This window comes from Chiloscyllium plagiosum, unplaced genomic scaffold, assembly GCF_037043375.1.
Source record: "Chiloscyllium plagiosum isolate Xiang-an unplaced genomic scaffold, Cpla_swu_hap1 HiC_scaffold_33, whole genome shotgun sequence".
Classification (NCBI taxonomy): Eukaryota; Metazoa; Chordata; class Chondrichthyes; order Orectolobiformes; family Hemiscylliidae; genus Chiloscyllium; species Chiloscyllium plagiosum.
The window spans coordinates 51,556,423-51,573,636 of record NW_028270171.1 but is presented as its reverse complement, the minus strand read 5'-3'; positions in this window follow the sequence as shown (position 1 = coordinate 51,573,636).

The window sequence follows — 17,214 nt, the reverse complement described above, 5'->3', positions numbered from 1 at the left end:
GTGGTCGGAGGCGGCAATCAGGCAAATAGTAAAGCCACATGGATTCCCTTGGGTTGGAGGTTCCAGAGGCGGAAGATCAGGCGTTTTTCCTCAAGGCGTTGGGTGGTGAGCGAGTGGTGATAGAAAAGGTCCAGGTCCTGCATGTCCTCGGCAGATTCGGAGGGGGAATTCAATTTTCCCTCCGCAAGTTGTTATTTTATATGATGCTCCTGTCCCATCAAAACACAGATCTGTGTGAATGCACAAACAACCTCTCTCGATACATTTCACTCAGAATAATGTCAATAACAGCACGAATTAAAACAAAATGAAAACTGTGTTGAATGCAGGATGTAGGGAATCATGTTACTGTAGAGCCTTTACAACACTGACATCAGGCTTTCGGCCCATCATTCACACACCAGTCTGCACTCCCTCTTGAAACCTCTCTAATTACTCAGATTCCTGTCGGATTGAAGACTGTCTGTGTGCAGTTTGCACATTCTCCCCGTGTCTGCGTGAGTTTCCTCCGGGTGCTCCAGTTTTCTCACACAGTCCAAAGATGCGCAGGTGAGGGTGGATTTGCAATGCTCAATAGTCATAAGTGTCCAGATGAGTGTAGGTTAGGTTGGTTAGCCATGAGAAATGCTGGGTTACAGGAATAGCGTAGAGGGCAGTATTGGTGGGATGTATGATGTGGCAAAAGGCCTGTTTCTGCACTGTAAGGATTTTATGATCCTATGCTCCATCCTATCTTTCTGTCTGGATGAAGTGAACTGTCACCAGATCAAATATCCCCTTCAATGGGTCAACGTTTGTTTCCTATTTGACAAAGAACTGCAGATGTTGCAGATCTGAGAGACAGCACAGAAATTGCTGGGAAACTCTGCAGGTCCGGCAGCATTTGTGGGGGAGTGAACCTTTTGGATCTAGTGATTGTTCTTAAGAGCTGAAGACTTCTGATTCTGCAGCTATCAGACCTGGTGAGTTTTACTACCAATTTCTTGTTTTGCTATCAGCCCAAATGCAGTTGGTGATGATCACGGCCATGTTGTTTGAGACAGCGCTGAACAGGGTAATGTGAATGGTGCAGCGTATGTACAATGTCAGCTGGAAAGTTACATTGGAAAATTAGGTCAGTTCTCTTTGGAGAATAAAAGGCTTAAACCAGGTCTACCCTTGCCACCGCAAGAGTTGAAAGACATTCACCTTCAACAACGACCTCACCTCGTTCCACCACCCCAAAGGATCTTTACATATCCAGTCGAGATTTTCATGCTCATGCAACCACCTCATTTACCGTGTCTGTTGTTCTCGATGCGGTCTCCTTGACAATTGGGAGACAGGATGGGAAAAAAACAGAGCGTTGCGGAGGACATTTCTGGGAAACAAACACCAAACAATTCCACCGTGCTTGTGCTGACTACTTCATCTCCCCTTCCCACTCTAAGTGCATGCAAGTGCTGGGCATCGCCCACCATCAAAAACAAGCTACTCGATGAGTGGAGGAAGAATACCTCATTTTCCTCTATGGGGCCCTCCGAACACGAGGCATCAACGTTAACTTCATCAGTTTCCTCATTTCCCCTCCATATCCTCCCATCGCAGCTTAAACCATCCAACCCGGCACCACCCTCTTGACTGTCCTACCTATCTATCATCCTTCACATCAATCAGCTCCACACTCCGCTCCGATCTATCGCCATCACCCCGCAGGCCCCCTTTTTTCTCTGATCCCCTCATTCCTACCTTCTTCAATTCATTGTCTCAACTCTGCTCAACTTGGCCTTTCCCCTCCTGCTTCAAAGGTTCAGTACTAAACTTGTCTCTGGGGAGACTGATTCGAGTCTGGACGTCACAGCGTGAATTCAAGAGAGAGACAACGAGAGACAAAACAATCTGCATGAGGTAAAAACAAACATGGTCTGGATTCCATTCCCATTTTCCTGTTATTGTCCAGGCTGCAGAATTACGTTGTGTGTCACCACACGCAAAATTGTTTCCTGGTGACATGGATGAGTTTGCAGTTTCTGGCATCCGACTGTCCTCATCTCTGCACAATCGAAGTCTCAGCCTGTATTTTGGTAAAGTAAAACTAGTACGGGATAATTCCAGTTTCAGTAACTGCAGCCTGAAGACGGAACGCGCTGACAGGAATATTAAAACACCTTGAGGTACCGAACATTTTACACTCGCCCCCTATCTCGGCCGTCAGTATGTCTAGGACTAATCGATTTAGTATCACTGTTTCGATAACTGCCGTTAACTCAGTATTAATGAGCGTCAGACCTTCTTCCATCTCATTTGCTGGCAGTAATGCACTGTATGCGAGACCATTCATCAAGTTTATTGCCACCGTTGCCCCTGCTCACAAGAGAATAGACCACCTAGTATTCGCTCCTCGTGTAGTCCAGGGGTCTGCGAGTGTGTACGCATTCGAATTGCGCGGGATGTCTTTTCGGCCGCTCCTGGCTTTTGGGTCGAACACTGTCGTGCCAGTACGAGTACCACGGGGTAGCAGCACCACTTCTATCCCAGGCGTTGGTGGTGTCCTTTCTCTGCACAGGCCCATATTATACCCGCCATCCTGATCTGTTTATTGATAAAGGATCAAGTAATGTGTAAAATCGTACCCCTTGCGTAGGTAACGGAGCAAGAGTCATTGTTCAAGAACAGCGTCGTATATCACTGGGGGAACCCCAAATGTAGTCTCCCTTGATGTGTGCAAATGCAGGTTTCTCCCTTGCCTTCCCCTCTGTTGAATAATGTGGTTGGAAGGGTGTCAGCATTGTGATTGCAGTTAGCCTTAAGTTCGGGTGCTGGCGCGAGATTTGCCATAATTGCTCCCCCGATCAGGGTCAGGGTAATCGCTGCCCGTGGAAGCAGGCAGCAAGCATTTCTTGCCAATCTCTCTGTCATTTGTTCGGCAGTCCACGTCGGGCTGTGTGTAAACATATGCAACAATGGTAGCCAACCTCTTAACTCCGGTGTTGTATGAGGGCCAAGGCACACGTTCTGTTCCTTTCACATCTAGCAATAGCCCTTCATACCTCCCAACCTACTGGCATCGCATTTACGCCATTTATCTCATGAAGCGCCAATTCCACTACCGAGTTAGACTCGCTCCCGAACCCCGACCAACCCCCTCCAGGTTCTGGCGTGACATTAATATGCTCTGCTCTTCTTGGTGTTTGGTCCATTATTTGGTTTGGATGGTTGACGTGCCCTGGTGCTACTATGTCGTGGAATGTATTTCGTAGGGGGAGAGGGCTGTACCACTATATTCACCATATATATCGGAGAAGGGTCTGTCTATTCCACACCACCAGGCCTCCTCATCCCTCTTCTGAGTCTTGGTTATTATTACCCGTGCCATGGCACCTCCTTCCTTGACAATATAATACTTATATCCCATGTCAGGTGTCACTGCAGCCGTGGTTGTTTCTACTGAGTCCCAGTCAGTGGGACCATAAGGATCCCTGCACAAATATTTATTGTCCCATTTATAGTCGTACTGGTTACTAAACGGCCATGGGTCACATGTAATGCTCAACTTAGCATCCTTGGTTAAGACTACCGTCTGCGGATGTACCCCATACACCCCTGCCTTCACGGATCATCCTGCCAGGGCAGCCCCATATTTGTATGAGTCTTCTCATCATTACTTGCACTTATTTGGTTCCGGTGTTGTCCGATGTGTCTTCAGGCCCAGCTACACGTTTGCAATGACTGGCGTGTATCAACGTGGCTCTTTGGGCGAACGTAACAGCTGACTGTGTTGTAAGGAGCCTTCAAACGGTCCCTCCCACCTCTTCGCCTTCCCGCGTTTCCTCCTGAAGTCTTTCACCACGATCCATCTCCAGGTTCTACGTCGTGCATCTTCCCTTCTGCTGATTTGGGTAGTGCTGCCTTCACTTGATTCTGTATTTGAGACAGAAGTGCAGACAGTTTCCCGGTGGCACAGTGGTTAGCACTGCTGCCTCACAGCGCCAGGAGACCCGGATTCAATTCCCGCCTCAGGCAACTGTCTGTCTGGAGTTCATACATTCTCCCCAAGTCTGCGTGGGTTTGCTCCGGGTGCTCCCGTATCCTCCCACAGTCCAAAAATGTGCAGTTTAGGTGAATTGGCTATGATAAATAGCCCGTAGTGTTAGGTGTGGGGTAAATGTAGGAGAGTGGTTCTGGGTGGGTTGCTCTTCGGAGGGTCGGGGTGGACTTCTTGGGCCGAAGGGCCTGTTTCCACGGTGCAAGTAATCTAATGTAATCTCATCCTCACAGTGGTCTGTTATCGGTGTTACCGGAGGTCTTTGGCCAATTCCTGAATTGGGCGACTTACCAAACAAAATCTCGAACGGGCCAAGACTGGCTATTCCTCTCCTTCTAGATCTCATATGATTTAGCACAATTGGAAGTGCCTTTTTCCTCACAACGTTTGTCAAATTATCTTTTAAGGTAGCATTTCTCTTTCCACTGCCACTGCTCGCTGGGTGCTAGGTTGTCTCACTGATCTTCTCTCGGGCAATATTGACAAATAGTCTCACATTGTCGCTGCTAAGCCATTCAGGAAATCGCCATCTCTGAATTATTTCAGTTAGCAAAGCCTTGGCTCCTGTAATAGCATCCTGTTTAGACGTGGGGAGCGTTTCCACCCAGTTGGAAAACATGTCAACTATTACCAGATAATGCCTTTTCCCTTCCCTGGGCATTAGTTCAATAAAGTGCATCTGTAAATGTTCAAACGGTCTTTGGGATTGGGTATGTTCTGCCTGACTCATCTGTATTCCCCTCCCCTCATTAATAGTGGCACCGAAAACACATCATTCACAATACTTTCAGGAGTTATGAGTAAAGCCCTTAGTGTACCAGTGCGTCGAAATACTGTCGAACATCCCCCCTTTTGACACATGGTCCTCACTGTGTTATTTGGCATAGAATGGGAATAATGATCGCAGTAGACAGGGTTTTCCAATGGGGCCACACCACACCCATTCCCTCATTCAGCACCTTGCCGTTGTCAATTCACGCTTCTCTTCCGGCGTGGCCTGCGACTGTAACTCCCATAAGTCTGCTTTGCATCCCAAATATTTGATATACACAGGTCAACTGATCACTTGGCGGCTGCTGGGCTGCCGTCCTTACGGCTGAGTTTGCATTCGCATTGTCTTAAGAAAGGGAATCATTATTTTTCGTGTGGGCCAAACATTTCCAGACAGCGATTGATTTAGACGAATGGACCGCTTCCAGGGTTTTCTAGTATCGGTCAAGAAGCCTCTGTGTTTCCACAAGGTTCCAAAATTATGTACAACCCCGAATGCATATCTGCTGTCAATGTAAATATTCACTATCCTTCTCTCAGCCAATTTACATGCCTCAGTCAAGAGAATCAGCTCTGCTGCTTGAGCTGACAGATGAGAAGGGAGTGTTCCATTTTGACTACCTCGTGGTTAGTTACTACAGCATACCAAACATAATTCTGGCCTGTCTGTTTGCTCCTGAATCCTGACCCATCCACAAAAACGCCATATCCTGATTCTGAATTTTTGAATCCTGCACCTCTGGTCTTGGGGTGCAAATTTCATTAGTTACAGCGATACAGTCATGTGAGTCTCCTTATCCTTCTGTGGGGAGAAGGCTAGCAGCGTGAAGGACGTTGCATCTCTTTATTGTAATGTTAGGCATCTCCAATACCGCAGTATTGTATCTGAGCCAACGTGCTGCCAACATGTGTGCTGTGTTTTGCTTCAAAAAGAGTAAGCATGCATGTGGAACCAGTAGGGTTAATTCACCACAGCCGACTGTGTCCCTTTCGGCTGCAACAAACGTTTTCAGCTGCAGACGCGACTCGCAGGCATTTAGGCAATCCTACCGCTACGGGGTCCAAGTTTAGCCGAAATGTAAGCTACCTACATCAATTTTCTCACAGTATCCTGCATCAGCACAGACGTCATGCAGCCACGTTTCTCATCTACCGTTTTTACAAAAGGCTTGTTTGGATTCGGAATCCCAGTGTAGGTGAAGTTTGGAGCACCATTTTCAATTCAACTGCCACGGTCTCTGGTTCTGCAACTCTTAGCCATGGGAAATGGGGGGGCCTAAAGGGTTGTGTCATGTGGGATACAAATTCTACAGTAGGCGAGCATGACCAAAAAGGATAGCAATTGATTCTTTGTGTGAGGCTTGGGAATTTGCTGGATTGCTTGAACTGTCTTGACCAATGGCCTTCCCTTGTTCAGATAAGAAGTGACCGAAGAACTTCACCTGTTGTTGCACAAATTGTAGTTTTGCGAAACTAGCTTTGTGCCCATCCCTGGCGAGATGGCAGAGCAACGCAAGTGTATCTTTCTCACATTGTTCCTCTGTTGGTGCTGCTATTAAGCATTCGTCTACATACTGCAGAGGCGCTGACCCCGGGGTTAAAACAAGAGTATCCAGACTCCTGCATAGAGCCTCATTTGTTATGTTGGGGAATCACAGTAATCTTGACAAAGTCGCGTGAATGTACACGATCTGCCTTTGAATTTAAAAGTGAACCAGAAGTGACTTTCTGGGTGTACCGGTACGCTAAAGAAGACATTTGCTTAACCCACAGCAGAGAACCATTTACTGTCCGGTGGAACTTGAGCTAATATAGTACAAGGGTTAGGAACATTTGGGGCGGGCGGAACAACAGCATAATTGACTACCTGCAAGTCGTGAACAAACCTCTATTTCCCCGATTCACCTGGAATGTTTGCCTTTTTGACCGGAATAATGGGGGCTCCCACCGGTGATTATCCACAGGGTATTATCACTCCAGTCTTCAGAAGGGATTCAAAGTCTGGAGTAATTCCTTTTACAGCCTCGGGTTCTAACGAGTCTTGTGTTCTGCAAGGACGATACTAAGAGTTCGGGGTTATTCCTTTGGGTTCACAGCTTCGTATGAACCCTATACAACGTTTGCCTTTTGCCCTGCACTCAGCAGGGACCCTTCTTAATCTTGGCTCCGAGACATCTACCATAAGCTAGCCGTCAGGCTACCCTTTTGGCGGGGGTTACCTTGACTGCCCTATCTGCCTGAATTAGCCAATTTAGTTTCTTCATGTATGTCCTTATATCTGCATTGAAGCAGATATGCACATCGTCCCTGAAGACACAATCTTTCATTTTTGGTGCCTGTAGCACCCATGGTCCCAAATCCTGCCACCTGTCGCTGGATGTCTTCACCAATGGTACTTGAGGAAAGGAGCGTTCCACGTCAAAAAGATAGGGTCTACTTGCCGTCACAGATACTTTGGATAAGTTTACACTGACTGCACATCTGTGATCATTTTAATAAAATTCGCACAATAATAACTGATCTGGTTAAAGCAATCTCCTCAAACAATCCTTCTCATATGATTTGTAAGGGCCATCATGGTGTATGTGTGCTGTGCACTGCAGCATATGCCCAGCAATAAAATCGTCGTTAATGGGATTAACATGGTTACTTGCTTCCTGGGCGAGCGAATCGCTCACGAAACTTATGGCTCTCCTGCTTAATCGCCACTCATAGACATGAATCATGGGTCGTGAGTCGTATTGTACAGCCTGCGCTGGTAAGTCTTTTTTATTACCTGGAAGCCTGTCGGGGTACTGCGCTAATCGGATTCCAGTCTCTCTCTATGAGATCGCGAGCCATCAGAGTTAAAGGACAGAATTCCGAGTTCAGAAATGAGAATTAGAATGTTTCACCATTACTGGTTTCACACAATAGGGGTGCGGTTAATCTTTCTTGTGTCACAACTCCTGATGCATCCATTGCGTCGACTCTCTGAACTGCCTTAATTTAAGGACTGAATATGTTATCCCTATATCTACCAAAAAGATATCTGGCGCACTTTCCACATATAATACATTTTCCCTTGATACTAGAATTCGCTTCTTCTTATCAACACCTCAATGTCAGCGACCTGAAACATTCGAGTTCCTTTCCAGATACGGAGTTGTTTTTTTCTCATTCCTTGACTGTTTATATGGTATTTTACTGTCCTTGTAAGTCTGCTATTTGTTCGATTTAACTTTACATTTTTTTTTCTGTCTGTCTGCAATACTTGCCTCTGCAAAGTCATGTACTTACTTCTTTGTTTCCCTGTGCTTTTACTGGTTTCAAAATACACGTTACTTTTCCATTACAATGGATATCACATTATTTTTACAGGTCGCTGCAACAGCGAGGGCCGAAGTGCCTGTACTGAATTGTAACGTTCTATGTTGTAAGCTACATTTCCTGCTGGCTTCCAATATCTCTCCTCATTGTGGAAGCTTCCAGTCACATCTTCCAGAGATTTGTCTGCACTTCATTTAATCGAGGCAACTGTATTTCCTGCTCAGAATGTGATCTCTGTACAATGAAGAGAGGAAAACAGAATCGGTGACAATGCTGAGATCACTTACGGTCTGTCCAGAATCAGGAAAAACTATCCCGATCTTCCAGTCTCCTGTAATTTCAACATTACAATGTTCCCACCCTTCAGGCTCTCTGCCTGTATTCCTGATGAAGGACTATTGCCCGAAGCGTCGATTTGACTGCTCCTGAAATGCTGGCTGAACTTCTGTGCTTTTCCAGCACCACTCGAATCTAGACTCTGGTTTCCAGCACCTGCAGTCATTGTGTTCACCTAGTTGATTTTAACACTACTGCGAATCGTCTTCCAAGGATTCCTGCCTTGAAGACGTTTTCCTCTTCTCTCTACGATCTCTCCACTCTTCAGGCTCTCTGCCTGTATTCCTGATGAAGGACTGTTGCCCCTAACGTCGAATTTACTGCTATTCTGATGCTGCCTGAACTGCTGTGCTTTTCCAGCACCACTCTAATGGAGACACTGTGTTCCCAGGCTACGATTTCAGACTCTGCTCTGCTGCAGTGCTCCTTCTAGGCACAATACAAGCTGGAAGATTAGCAACTCATTTTCTACCGAGAGACCATGCAAACTTTAGGAACCAAAATCGAGTTATATCATTTTAGATACCGTCTGCGCTCTTCCACATTGTTCACCCGCCCGCCCATCACAACTCTCCGAAGACAGATCATTGGACTCGAAACGTTAACTTTCCTTTCTCATCAGAGATCAACAAGAGCTGCTGATTTTTTTCAGACCTTTTGGCTTTTCTTCAGAGAACTTTGCTTTTCCGTTGTAATCGCCAGACTGCTGGAAGCGTCTGATTGCAGGAGGAGAAGTTCACAGGAGATGAAAAGAATGGCAAGTGTTGGACCTCTCCCATTGTGAAGGTAGACGAGTTAGGCTGGGGTTGTTTATCTAAGAACAGCGAAGTTTGAGTGAGAAACCGATTAACGTGCACATTTTATGAAGAGGATAGATATGTATGACAAGGATAAGCCTCTATTGGGAAGGAATAGAGTGACATAAATGAAAGACGGGAGACAAGATATTTTGAGGAGATTTGGGAAGAATACTTTCACCGATAGCGTGTTGTTTATCTAGAAATCATGATCTGAACATGTGGTAAAGCTAAGTGTCATGAGAACGTTTCAGCAGTCTGCAGCCGAACACGGGAAGAGCCAGAACACACGTGGATGAGGACCAGGTACTGGAAAGTGTGACGAAGGCAGACAGACGCGAGGTGGGTGTCCTGAACGCAATGGGTCAAAGACAAAGTTGCATGCTTAAAGCTCGTGGCTAGTGTGACTCAGTGGTGCAATGGAAAGCGCGTTGGATTTTTAGTCCTTTGGTCAGGTTGCGGTTCCAAGGTTGTGGGTTCGAGTCCTATCAGAGTCGAGTTTTAGTTTATTGTTTGGAAGGTGGTCAGACCAGACTCGGCTGTCATCTGAAAACCCAACAATATTCGTGCATAAACCCACTGTCTCGAAACGGAACATTTTCCTCTCACAGATTTACATTTTCGATGTCTATTTATGATAAAGGTCGATAAATATCTATTAGCCACGAAGCAACACAATGATGTGGATAGGCTGGAAAAAGACTTAAAATCGTTGTGTTAGCCATGATGACATCGAATGACGTGGCGGGGCAGGATCGGTGTTCAGATTGGCCTCCTTCTGCTCCTTTGTGTCTGTGCCATTTCTGGCCCAAGTTTTTAAACAATCACAATAAGGACAATATGAATTAAACACCAAGTAATATTTTGGTCTCACCTCCATTTCGCTTCCCTCCCAGCTGGAATAGACAGCTCTTGTTTCAGGTGTAGATCATATAGTGGAGGATTCTCACAAGTTCTCCTTCAGGCTGAACGTTCCTTCACATAGGTTTCCAAGTGGACACGTGGAGCAAACAATTGCATGGATGCTGGGGATTCAGGTGCAGATTTCCCCTTTGCTGGTCAGGAATTCTGGCCAAGGTAATGAACGCGAATTTCTGATATTTTGAGTCTTACTCTGTACTCTTGCGACTTTACTAATTAAACTGAATTTCAATTTGCCCTTACAAAACATTATTCAGTCTTCACTGTTTATACAAACCATGCAACGTGCTCGTGGATGCAGTATGCTGAACATTATTCACGTTGTGTGCAGTGTGGGTCGATGCACACGTGGAAAAGGACCATGTACTGGAAAGTGTGACGAAGTCATATGAACATGCCAAAGGACGTTGGTGAAATATCAGTGAATCGAATTTTCTGACGAATTGAAGCCGATAGAAGGAAAATCCGGGTACAGTGGCGACATAACATTGCCTGTGATCAACGCAGGAAACCATGGAATTTGTCCGCAGTATTCAATAAAGCCGGTTTTCACCACATTTTTCTATATCATTTTCCTGAACCTGATGCTTCATAATCGATGATCCATGATCGGTATAACCTCGGAATAAACTGTGTTTCATGTCAGATCCACAGAAAAAAAATGAGTAATTGGGTTGAGGGTCCCAGTGGTATGTTCAGGAGCCAATCGTCATCATGAGATGACAGGTCCAGTGGTGCAATTAGTTAGTTTGCTATACTTGCATGACAGAACGGCAGGACATGAGCTGCCAAAGTTGCGCATTCGATTCTTGCCAGGTCTTTGTTTTACTGATAGTGACCAGAGATGATTGCAACTTCAAGCTGAAGATCAGTTCAAACCCAGAATATTACACTGCAAAAACGTACCATTGGCCCTAATGTTGCACAGAACTATGATGCCAATCTGAAGTCCATCTGAACAGCATTTTACCATTATAATCTGTAAGTTTATCCAATGATCATTTAATTACCCTGAAGGTTGGTGAGTCTACGACTGTGGAGGGTAAGACGTTCAGCACCCTTACTACTCTCTGAGAAAGGAATCGACCTCGGCATCTATCACCCTCAAATTACATCGATGTGCCCTTGTGCCAACCATCACCATTTGAAGAAAAAGGCCTTCACTGTCCACCTTACGTCAACCTCTGATCATCTTTTATGTCTCTATTAATTCACCTCTCAAATTTCTCATCTCTATCAAAATCAGCCTCAAGTCCCTCAGCGTTTCCTCGTTAGACCTTCCCATCATCGGAGGCAACATCCTAGGAAATCATATCTGTACCCTTTGCAATGCTTTCGCATCCGTCCAATAATGTGACGATCAGAACTGCACGCAACTCTACAAGTGTGGCAACAGCAGAGACATTTCTGGAGCTGCAAAGGTATCATTTGGTCCTGAAACTTAATCCCTCTCCCAATAAAATCTAACACACTGTGCTCCTTGCAAGCAAATCGATCAACGTGGATGTTAACTTTCATAGTTTTATGTACATAGGCACCGAGACCTCTCTGCTCATTTAAACTTCCAAGAATATTACAATTAGCCCAGAACTCTTTGTTCTTGTTTCTCCTTCCAAAGTAAATCATCTCACACTGTTCCATATTAAACTCCATTTGCCACCTCTGAGCTCAGATCTGCAGATTATCCATGTCCCTCTGTAATCCACAGCAGACTTTGGCACTGTTGATAATTCCATCAAGCTTAGTGTATTCAACGAAGTCGCTCATTATTCATGACCCTAACCCAGGTCATTTATAAAAGTGACAAACAGCAGTGGATCCAAAAAGGAACCTAGTGGTACACCATGAGTAACTGAACTCCAGGATGAATATATCCCATCAACTACCTGCTCGCCAATTACAGACTTAAACCGCTAAATCACGGTCAATCCCATGTCTCTGTATTTTATGCCAGCGAAAGACTTCTCATTTCTCCTCTTCGCTCTAAGTAGCTCTCTCTTTTGGACCGTCTTGGCCAGCTTTTAATTTGCAAGTGCCCTATTTGAGCCTTCATATCTCATGTTTACATGCACCTCCTTCTCACTCTTGACAAGAAAGTCAACTTTTTCTGTAAAAATGGCTCAGAGTCTCGATCTCATATTCCCTGCATGACGCACACTTACGTATCAAGGACATGCAGGAGCTCTTCCTTGAACAAGCTCCATATTTCAGGTGTTCATAACCCCTGCGGTTGCTTTCCCCATCTGGTGAATCCTAACTCTTGCCTGATCGCATCATACTGGCCTTTCTCCCAGCGGTAACACATGCTCTGTGATATATGTATCTATTCCTATCCATCACTAAATAAACATACCGAATTGTGGTCACTTTCACCAAAGTGCTCACTTACCTCCAAATGACTTGCTTCATTACGTAGTACCAAATCTAATGAAGTTTTGATTCTTGTTTGCCTGTCTACATGCTAAGTCACGAAACCCTCCTGCACACATGGACAAAGACTGACCAATCAGAGGTAATCAAACAATAATATTTGGAAAATTAAAGCTCCCCACTACAACTACGATGTTACTTTCGTTGGTGGTGACCTCTACTTTCCTGACTTTAATCTCAGCCCATTCGAGTTCAGCAGATTCAGTGGAGCCCACACCAAATATCCTTTCTGCTACCATAGTACTGTCTTTGACGAATAACGTCATATCTCCCCCTCTGTAACGACTTTCCTGTTCTTACTGAAAACTCGAAACTGAGATGCCAGGAACAACCAGTCCTTTCAGTGATCCATTCATGTCTCTGAAATGGCCACAACATTGAAGTCACAGGTAACAACCCATGACACCTGCTTTATCTCAGATGCTCCAGGCGGTGAAGTTGACACACTTCAAATAACCTTCGTTCTTCCCAATATACACTCGCGAACACGAAAACCTATTTATGACCTCACCACTCACAACTTCCTGCACACTGCAGCGAAAATTCAGGTTCGCACTCCGCTGCTGAATTCGTTTAAACACTCCTCAATAGCGTTAGAAAATACCCCTGAAGATATTGGTACCCTTCAGGTTCCGGTGAAGACCATCCTGTTTGTAGAGGTCCAACTGACTCCAGAATGAGCCACAACTATCCAGATATCCGGATCCCTATCACCTGTACCAACCTTACAAACATGTGTTCTCCTGCTCTCTCCCTATTCTTTCCCTCACTCCGATGTTGTATGTGTTACAAATCAGAGAGAACAACTCTGTTTGATCTCGTTCGAAGATGTCACCCTGGATCCCTGAATTTCTGCCATACATCCACATCAATTTTCTGACCTATTTTGTTGGTGCATATGTGAACCACGACCTCGGGCTGCTCCCCCTCCCACTGAAGGATCCTGAAAACACGATGTGAGACATCACCACCCCTGGTAACTTGGAGGGATCATATCAATCATGAGCCTGCCCTGTACCCACAGAAAGTGCAATCGGTCCCCCTCACTATTTAGTCCCCAGTAACTATTGCTCTCCTCCCCAATACCCTACCCTTCTGATCAACAGGGACAAACACTGTACCAGAGACATGTACCCCATGGCTTACCCCTAGTATGTCATTCCCCCATAATGTAACAAATACGGTATGCTTGTTAGTAAGGGGCACGGCCATAGCGGATGCCTGCACTGGCTGCCTGCTCCCTTTTCGTCTCCCGACTGTATCCCATCGACCTTTTTCTTGTACCTGAATTGTAACAGCCTCCATATCACCCCTCTCTTTTCCCCTCAGACTCCCGAAAGATGCAATGTCCAGCTCCAGTTCCCTAATGCAGTTGCCAAGGAGATGGAGTTGGGTACACTTCCCGCAGATTCAAATGTCAGGGACATTACTGTAAAGTCCAAGCTCTCACATTCTACAGGAAGGTCATTCAAATGGCCGACCATCCATTTCTAACGTTCTGAATTCACACACACACACACACACACATACACACATACACACACACACACACACACACACACACACATACACACACACACATGTACACACACATACACACACACAGATATGCGCATATATATAAATATATATACATATACATATAAATATGTTTGCACATGCATATATGCGTGTGTGTATATATATATATATATATATATATATATATATATATACAAGTTGCAAAAGAACGTTGAGTAAAACAGCATTTATTCTAAAAAAAATATGATTTCGTGGTGTGTACTGTCCTTGGGAAAACAGGAATATTTTTCGTGTCTTGTTACTGTATATTTTTGGGGAAGACCTCAGTTACTTAAGACCAGCCATAAATACTCCCTGAGTGAATATCCATCACTCAATAGAGATACAGAGGCGATTTGTGAAGTCGATGCGTTTCTCATATCGCTGAGCCTGCGCTGTGTTAAATTCTGGAAAGGATATTTAGCTCGTTTCATATTACTGATATTTCTGCAAACTCGTACAGGCCATTAAAACAATCCACAAAGTACTGGATTTATCTCATTGGACATTTTGACTGATATCGGAAAAGCTGGAATCGAAATGACAAAGATGTTTTTAAGTACTGCTATGAAGATTACAGAATTCAAACAGGAATATTTTTGTCACTGTATATTTTTGGGGAAGATGAGTGAGCAGCAAATGGACTCACTCCCTTCTCTGTGATGCAGCCAAATTTTCCAATGCTACAGATGAAAGAAAAAAGTTGCATTACACCGGCAGGTCCGTTCCAACTCACGATAGTATAGTTTCACTTTGATTATCGCCATCTTTGAAAATATTAGCTGAGTTGGGAGATAAGGATCCTGAGGGTATGCTGAGACATTGCGACAATTAATCACACACTGTTTGCATCACTTTATATCATGAACCAGTTATGTAGCGGACTGAGCTAATCGGCTTCCCTTAAATGCTGATCTAACACAAACAGCTCAGTTCTTTTACAAATTATAGAAGTTCACGTGGAACAAGCTGCTCAACCTTTCCTCGCAATCAGCTCATTCTATACTTAGTCGTACTCAGTTGCAGGTGTTATGAGGTTTCTTTCCAATTAACGTTAACCAATTAGAGAGTGTGCACCTAACGCGTACCCATCCTGGCCGCCCAGACTCCCTGTCTCAGTGAAATTCACTCTTTGTGTGTCTGCATGCGTCTTTCCAAATGTTTTAGAATCAGCTTCTGAATAATTTTTCCTGCGAAAAAGTAATCATTTTCGAGTTCAATGGCTGTAGAGGGAAAAAGAAAACGTGCTCCAAACTTCTCTTTATCATTCATCGCTGGTTTTGAAGTTCTAAACTCTAGACGTAGATCCATCCGAATGAGGGAATTTCCCTCCTGTTTACTCTCACCAAATTTACATCGCCTGGAAACCTTCTCTATGGACACAACTCAGTTTTACCTGGTGTCACGCCATATGATCTATTCGTCTTTTCCACCAACCCATGAAATCCCGCCTTGTCTTTTCAAATGGCATTATCCCTCACTTCATCGTTGGCCTCCATTCCATTTCCTTGTTTCCAAGTAAACGCAGTCCTTTCTTCCTGACGTGCTTTCATTCCAGTCATCGGAATCCATGGCTTTTATTATCTCTTTATATTCCAGTATAGAAAGGATGCTGGGTCCAATGCAACACATGAAAACCCGCTCTAATGCTGGATACTGCCATTACCAATGTAGGGAAAATGAGAGCTAGTTCAGTCAAAAGTGAATCTGTTGGTTGTCGCACTATGGATCAATCCCTGACTGGGAAGTGTTTTTCCTCACTTTTTTCCCCTCTCTGAACATGTGCTAAAGCAACACAGAAAGGGATCATAGAATGCATACAGTTCAGAAACTGGCTATTCGATGCAACAAATACACACCAATCCTCCAGGATTTAACCCTCACAGAACAATTCTTTACCCTTTTTCTCTTCATTTGCGCCTGAATAATGCACCTTACTGACAGTCGACTCAGTAGTCGGCAACTCATATCTCTGGCGCTTTGAGACAGCAGTGATAACCAGTGAACCACCTTGCGGCGCTGTACAATATTGCAAGGCACATGCGAACGCGTTTGAAATGCGATTCCTGTCAAATATGCTCTACTTTTGTTGTTGCCCTTATCAGGAACAATAATTCCTGATTCCGTGACCAAGAAATGAACCCAAACCACAGCAGTGAAAGTGCTGCATCAAAACCACTAGTCTTCCAGGAAGGACGGCATATGTAATTGCATCTTCTCTTCACAGCACAGCTTTCTTTCCTTGCGATGAGAAATTTCATCCAAAAAAGAATGTTCGTGACAAGGTCTGGAGATTTATCCGCCTTTGAACATTTTCTGAGACCTTCAGCAATTATTTTCCTGTAATAAGAAATATCCATAACTTTGTATTTCCATGATTTCTGCAGTCTCCTTAAGTGCAACATATCTCAAACTGAACTATTCCATCTTGCTTGCATTTGGTCTGTATCTCTCTAATCATTTCTTCTTCTTCTAAATATCCAAATGTCTTTCTAATAATGTAACAGCATCTCGATGTACCAATTGCTCCAGCAGTTGATTCCATATAGAAACCATCCTCTGTTTAAAAAGGTTATCTTGTCATTCCGTGTAAATCTTATGGGTTCTGGACTCCCCTATCCAAGGGAAAAAGACCTTTGCTATTCACCTTATCGAGAGCACTCATGATTTTATGAATCTCTATAAAGTCATCCTTCGACCTCCGATGCTGCAGTCCGACAAGTCAAAGCCTACACAGTCTCTCCTCGTTATATTACAATCGAGTCCTGGCAACATGTAGACGCTTTGTTGCATGAAGCAACACAGAGTCGAATGCAATCCAGCCGTTAGAAATATCACCTAATGTCAACTTCTTTGATGATTGGTCAAATAGTTTAAGAAAATGAATCGTTCTCTTAATACATGGAGAGTGACCATTCGGTCTTGCTTTCTCCACAGTAAAAACTGACATGAAAAATTCGTTTAATGGCTCTTCCATCTGCTGAGCTCAAACGCAGTGAAAACCTCTTTAATCTTTATGGTACTGTTTCTCGAATTGTTCTCTTGCCAGATATGTACTTATAGACC